The sequence below is a fragment of the Moschus berezovskii genome, chromosome 13 (genome assembly GCF_049115385.1).
Source record: "Moschus berezovskii isolate FMDL1 chromosome 13, NW_MosBer_1.0, whole genome shotgun sequence".
Taxonomy (NCBI): Eukaryota; Metazoa; Chordata; class Mammalia; order Artiodactyla; family Moschidae; genus Moschus; species Moschus berezovskii.
Window position 1 is genome coordinate 346599 of NC_142472.1, and position 7079 is coordinate 353677.

Below are 7079 nucleotides of genomic sequence, written 5' to 3' on the forward strand. Positions count from 1 at the left end.
CGCAGCGGGCCGTCACGGGGTCAGCGGCTGCGGGCATCCTTAAGTCCAGGGGCCGTCACCCCTGCTGCGGCTGCCCAAGGTCCCCCTGGTGGGGATGAGCCGCTTCACTGGAAGTACCACAGGTCAGCACCACTGGCTCCCGGACACGCCCACCCAGCCTTGGCTCCCGGGTTAAATCGGGGGCCTGTTTGCTCATTTTGAGGGGCCACACAGTGAGCCGGGTCTGCAGGAGGTCAAGTGGGCGGGGCCTCGCGCTCTGGCTCCAGGAGTAGGGGAGGGGAGCAGCCATGGGGAACAAGTGGGACCCGTGGGTCTCGAGAGACCGAGCCCATGGCTTGCAGCTGCAGCAGGACGCGCCCAGGACTGTGGGCGCCATCACAGCACAGGCTGCAGGGGCATTTCCAGCACCTGCTGGCTTGACTCCATCCCCAAAGTGGATTCTGTTTTTTATAACAGACTTTTTTCTCAAAACTAAGATTCTTTATTTTTTCAGACACCAAACCCCAAAGTGTGTCCTGAAGCAGGTAGGCAGGCAGCCAAGTGTCCGGGGCGCCATCTGCTCGGGTCTTGCCCGCCACCCACGGCCTCCTGGAGCTGGCCAGCACAGCTCTGAGAAATGGGGGCAAGCACAGTCCTGCCCATGCCCCGCAGGGGACCCCCTGCTGCTCACCATCTGACCACAGGCAGCCTCAGGAGCCCAAAGCCACTCAGGCTGACCCACCTCTCAGCCCTGGCACCACAGCATTCCCGCCGGGCTCTCTGGTTTTCATCTACTCTGAAGACGGCTCTGGAATGTTCTTTTGGAATGTTCCCCCAGTCAGCTGGGAGCCCATACCTGGCCACCCCCCTCTCACAGAGGCCAGGACGGCCAGAGAGCAGACAGGACGCATGCTGAGCTCCGGGATGAGACACCACGGACATGGGGAGGCCAGCTCTCGGGGCCACCTGGCCACACGGGCTCATCTTCCCTCCAGGGAGAGCAAGGCCCAATCTGTTTCCTAATGTGGTTTACACAGACTTCCGCCGGTCAGCAAGGGTTATTCCAACTACGGTCAAGAGAAAGCTTATGGCCAGTTCAGAGCCACGGGCTGCAAGACACCTCCCAGCTGTGCTGGCCAGGCTGGTAGCCTTGCTGCTACCAGCTCCAGGGCCAGATTGCACACGAGCCTGGGGCAGACACAGAGCTTCATGACTTCTGACTGTGCTCCAGGGCAGGGAGGCAGGGTAAGTGTGACTGTGGTTCTGACTGTGCTCCATGGAGGAGAAGCCAGGGCAGGCCTGACTGTTCTTCTTGGAGGAGGAGTGGGGTTGGTCTGACTGTGCTCCATGGAGGAGGAGGAGCCGGGGTGGGCCTGACTGTGCTCCATGGAGGAGGAGCTGGGGTGGATCTGACTGCTCAGTACATTGTTTTGCTGTCATATGTGGTCTGAGTCGACCTCAGTGTTTTTGTTTTTTTAATAGAACTGTAATATTTGTTTGCATTTCATTTTTTTTTCAGATAGTATGGATTAATGATAATGGTTGTTGTGTAAAGGGCTGTTCTTAGAGCATTTGGCGGCATTGACACCTCTGCCCTCGCTGCCTGCTGTACCCCCAGACACACACACACTGAGACTGCAGAAACGCCTCTTACACGCAGCACACGCCCTGGGAAACCACCCCGTGACACCTCTGATTACAGAGAGAGGAAACTTGACTCCACACAACACATACTATCAGCTCCAATAGAGTACATATTTAAATCTGGGAAATCACCCCTGTGACACCTCTGCATTACAGAGAGAGGAAACTTGACTCCACACAACACATACTATCAGCTCCAATAGAGTACATATTTAAATCTAAAGGTCCTCTATAAAGCATTTAGAAGATAAGGTAAAACTCTAGCCAGTGGGCCCACTGTGATGCTCTTGTCAATAAAGCTTTATTGGCACACATTTCTGCCCACCAGCTTCCAATTCTCTACAACTTCTCTGCTGCTCTAGTCAGGACTCAGCAGTGGATTCACAGCTATGGGCCCTCCAAACTTGTCCCTTTACAGAGGAACTTTGCTGACCCCTTTGATAGAAGAGTATTTTCGTGAACTAGGATTTTTAAAAAATATTTCTTTAAAATATATAATAAAACAAAATAATGATAAAGAAAAATATTTAAAAATTGGGCTGTGTTAAAATCAAGAACTTCAAGAAAAGGAAAGTTGCAGGAAGCTACCCAGCTTCAAGACTATGAAGCTCTGGCAATCATACGGCCTGGTGTTGCCAAAAGAGTGAACGACAGGTCACTGGACAGAACAGAGAGCCCAGAAACGGAGCCCCAGAAAGAGTCACCTGATCTTCGACAAAGGAGTAAAGGTAACAACGGAGCCAGGCCAGTCTCTTCAAGACGGGCCTGTACGAGGTCTCCGTACCTTTCTGTCAGATTTGCTGTGATTCTAAAACTGCTCTAAAAAACAAAGTCCACTTAAACCAACCGATCATCAAGAACCTCTGTTCATCAAGGCACCATAAGGAGCGTACAAGGCCAGCTGAGAAGAGGAAACATCGGAAGCAAGGTGGCCGATTGACATGGGGTAACCGTGTTAACCAAGAACGGACAGAGCAAATCAGCGCGAGGGACGACCCAACAGAAGACCAGGCAGCGCTGGACAGGACAGAAGTGCCAGTGGCCAAGGCGTCTCCACGCGGCCAGCTTCACCCATCAGGGGGAATGCGGGCATGGACAGCACAGAAAGGAACCCCTGCGTCCACAGCTGTGAAAGTTTCTCGTGTCGAGCAGGACCCGATCTTGGCAGCCTGGAGGAAACAGGAAACCCAAAACCAGCCAAGGCCATCCACAGCCGAAGGGGCAGGCACGGGTCCCCGCCTTGGGGGTGCCCCACGGTCTGTCACAGCACACAGCTCAACAGAGGACAAGCACACACGGTGGACCCGCGGCGGGTGGGCGCCAGGATGGGGGGCCGCCCCGGCCTCGGTGCCGGCCCTGCTGAGTAGCTGCCGCTCTCACCGGGGTCCTCAGTGTGCTTTCTGTTTAGTTTATAGTGGTCATTCAGTTTCGTGATTAAAGAGTTTGGGCAAAGAGGAAAGAGGCAGGTGCCACCCACGAGCTGCTGAGGAGTGAGGCCCTGCCCACTCCTCTCGGGGTACCAGGAGGGCATGTCTGCTCCCACCAGCTCCACGTGCTCTCCCCATGCCCAGAGGGGGCAAAGGACTGTCAGAATAGGAAAGGGCAGGGCTGGGGGGCGCTGGTGACTGCAGGCCACTCAGCAGACGAGGGTCCCTCCCAACGCTGCTGCTGACGGTCCCCTGGCCATGCTCAAAGAGCATGTGATCCAGCTCACACACCAGAATAGCCACTCTCCAACAGTATGCAACTCAGCAGCTTTCAGCACCTTCACAGGGCTGTGCAGCCAGTTCTTGTGTCCAGTTCCAGAACATTCCACTGTGGCAGCAGGTAACCGTTCCCACCAACAGCCTCCCTGGCCATCCCATGTCCCAGCCTCCAGCCTGCCTCCTTGTCTGTGACCGAGGATGAGACAGGTCACTCAGCAGAGGGAGGCCCCCCTGGGACCCGCCCCGCAGTAGTGCCTGGAGGCACAGCAGTTACACCCCATGGGCATCAGGCCCAGGGAGAGCCTTCTGGGCTGGGGAGGCCTTGGCAGAGATGGTCCCTGGGAAAGGCGCCTGGAGCGCACTGAGGCCAGGCCTGGGCAGGTGCCGTTTGCCAGGCAGGGGAGCTGCCCTGGAGGCTGGAGGGCAGGAGGGGGCACACGGGTGTGCAGGGGAGGGAGTCCCGGGAAGGGGGAGGGAGCCTGTGCCACCAGCAGGCTGGGGCTGAATCCTTCACATTCTTTGTGGCTGGGCTGAGGGATAGAGACATTTTTGTGGCAAGAGTAAATTGCTGGCTTTGGAGTTTAGTACTTTGTATCAGCTCCAGGCGAGATGAAAACACCCGGTGGGGCAGACAGCGTGGTTGGGAGACGCAGGTGTGGACAGTCTGGGGAAATGCTGAGACCACTGACCCCACCTGGGGTCGTGTCAGAGGTCAAAGATCAGCCCATGTTCTGGGCCGCGGGTTTGCTGCGGGTCTACAACTGCTTCTCTGCTGTTTGCTCCAAGGGCTGCGTCTTCACTCCCTGCAGCCCTGGACCCAAGGTCCTCCCCGTCATCACGTGTGGGTCCGAGAACCACTAAGCGGATCAACAGCTCAGACCACAGACCCCTGGCTGCGTTGAAAACTTTGGTTCTTAAACTCTGGGCAGATGAGGCACTTGCTGTGGGGCCCCGGATGGGTGAGCGGGGCTGGTGGACATCCTGACCTTGGGCAGCGCGAGGGGTGAGCGCTGGTGCCGGTGGGGCTGTCTGGTTTCCCTCCTCAGACCCCAGCGGAGGCCCGTGCTGAGCTCTGCCGTTACCCGCTGAGGAAGCCAGAGACCTCGGAGTTGGTCAAGGGATTTCTGGCTCCAGGATGCCCCCGGCTCGGGGCTCATATCCAAGTGCAGAAACTGAGAGGGCGGGACAGGGCACCAAAGGAGGAGCGGAAAGAGAACTCCTGGCCTCGAGCACCGCCCAGCCCGTGGACACGGCGTGCTAATCAGGCGTGGCGCCCCGCCCTCTGGACGCGCTGAGCCGACCACCCCTGACAGCAGCTCTCGGGCTTGGCTCCGACGTCCTGTGTCCTCTCCTGCTCTTGCCTGGCAGGGTGGGCACCAGGTCAGATGCCCCCAAAGGGCAGGATGCCAGCGCCCCACAGGGCAGCAGCTGCGCTGGCGCCAACACCAAGGGCACCAGGGAGGGCAGGCTCTTCCCTCAGAGGCTCTAACCTTCCACGGCCCTGGGATCACGAAACATCACCACGTTGACCAACACTGCCAGGAGTGACAACAAAGGACACGGGAAGGTGTTTTCACACCACAGCACGGAGCCCGAGCCAGCTGTAGGCAGAGCAGGAAGCCCTCATGCTGACCCACAGCCCTGGGCCCAGAATTCACTTTCAAGCAACACAGTTGCAGGCGTTTGAACATCACGTGTTTCTGCACTTTGAACCCAAAACACCGAGTGCGTGAAATCAAGGGTTCCCTAGACAGGAAGGACCTTCCTGGAGCCCACCTGACCCAGACAGACGCGGTCTCTCTGGCTCCAAGGCCTGCGCATCCATCTGGGACTGTGAGGTGGGGTTTGTGTCGTTCTTTGACACGTTCAGGGCGGCAATCAGGGAGGGCAGCTGGATGGGCACGCCCTGACCCTGAGCAGGCCAGTGGGCACCACACATGCAGAGCCCTAAGTGCCTGCAAGGTCCGCCAGGAGTTCCTGGTAAGCGTGGACAGACTGTGCATCTGCAAACAGACGCCACAAAGGGAAGGTGGGACGACAGGACCTCACCTGACACGAAGCAAAGTGAGCAGACACGCATGACGGGGCTGGGGAGGGGGTTCCTGGCCGCTTCCCCTGGACAGCAGGAAGCCAGGCGTGCCTGCAGCGGGGAGGGAGGAGCCTGGCCCTGGTCCTCAGCCCGCTGGGGTCACTCGATGGCTCCTGACTTGTGACCAACACCCTGACATACTCAACATAAATAAATGTCTTGGTGACTATGAAATTCTTTATGAAAAGCCCCTAAATTTATACGTGTAACTTTTGCAAAGTCAGGAGTTTGCCTCCTTGCCTTTGTGACAAGGACGGCTCACGTTAGTGAGAGGACGGCAGTTCGTCCCCAGCTGTGGTCCGGATGCCCCCTTCCTTCCCTGCCCAGCGCCCAGGCCGCAGGGGCACCTGCTGGGCCAGAGCAGAGCTGGGGACTCGAAGGGGCTGTCGAGTGTTATGTGTAGTAAGATGAACTTCCTCATGCTAAACAAGGCCCGTTTGGTCCCTGTGAGCATCAGAAACGAGAACAGTTTCCACGTTCTCTGCAGTCTAGGCAGGGAAACACAGCCCTGTGAATTCGCCTCTCATACGCCATTGTGTCACGTGATATTCAAACCAGGTTTCTTTGCTGGAAAATGACCTGCCTAAGTCTCAGGGCTGGGCCAGACCCATCCTGCAAGAGCCTGCCTTGGGCACAGGCGCGCCTGCCCTGGGGCTCGGGGCGCACACTCGGCCTCTCCAGGCCCCAAACGCCTGCCATTGTGATGTGATGCCCCCAGAAGGGAGAGCTTTGCAGAGAGACCAAGTCCTCAGCCAGCCAGCCAGCAAGTGAAAGACACTTCAAAGCCTCCAGGCTGCTTCTCAGCGGCCACGGGCTCTATCTCAGCAGATAGAATTACTCCGCCTAAATTTTGCTGGGTTTGTTTTTAACAATATGCCCAAAGCGAGTCAAAGAATTCAGCAGGATTGCTCACGATGACTTTGACCTAAAATCCCAGATTGATGAGGAGTGGCCTTGCTGGGTTTGTACCCTTTGGAGCTGAAATTCCAGGACAGCCGGGAGTGGGGCCGCGTCCTGCCCACAGAAGCCGCAAGGCCAGCGCCGGGCTGGGCCCACATGCATCACTGGGCTCGCGAGCCCACGTCTGACAAAACACAAGTGTGTTTGCTTTACCGCGGTTTACAAACACTGCCCTTTTTGTTGTTACAGACTGAAGGTCTGCAGCCACCCTGAGTGGAGTGAGCCTGCTGGCACATTTTTCCAGCAGCGTTTGCTCACTTCACGTCTCCGTGTCCCATTTCGGTAATTCCTGAGATATCTCAAACTCTTTATTATCATAGTTGTATAGTGACTCCTGATCAGTGAGCTTTGATGCTACTATTGTGGTTGCTTAGGTATTTTTTAGCAAGAGAATGTTTTCAATGAAGCAATGTACCTCGTTCCGTAGACACAACACTGCTGACGGCAAACGGGGGCACTGGGCCAAAACCACCCCCGGGTGCTGGGGCCAGGGAGTCGGTGCGCGCGCACCCGCCCTGCCCGCTCGCCCCGGGGCCAGACTGCACGGGCCCCGGGGCCAGACTGCACGGGTCCCTCCCTGCTGCAGGACGAGGGAGCCGCGTGTGAACCTGAGGACCCTCCTGAGCGCACCGGCTGGAGCGGGCCTGTCGGACGAAACTGCGTCCCCGCCGGCAGGGGTCGCCGGAGACCGCGTCCTGCTG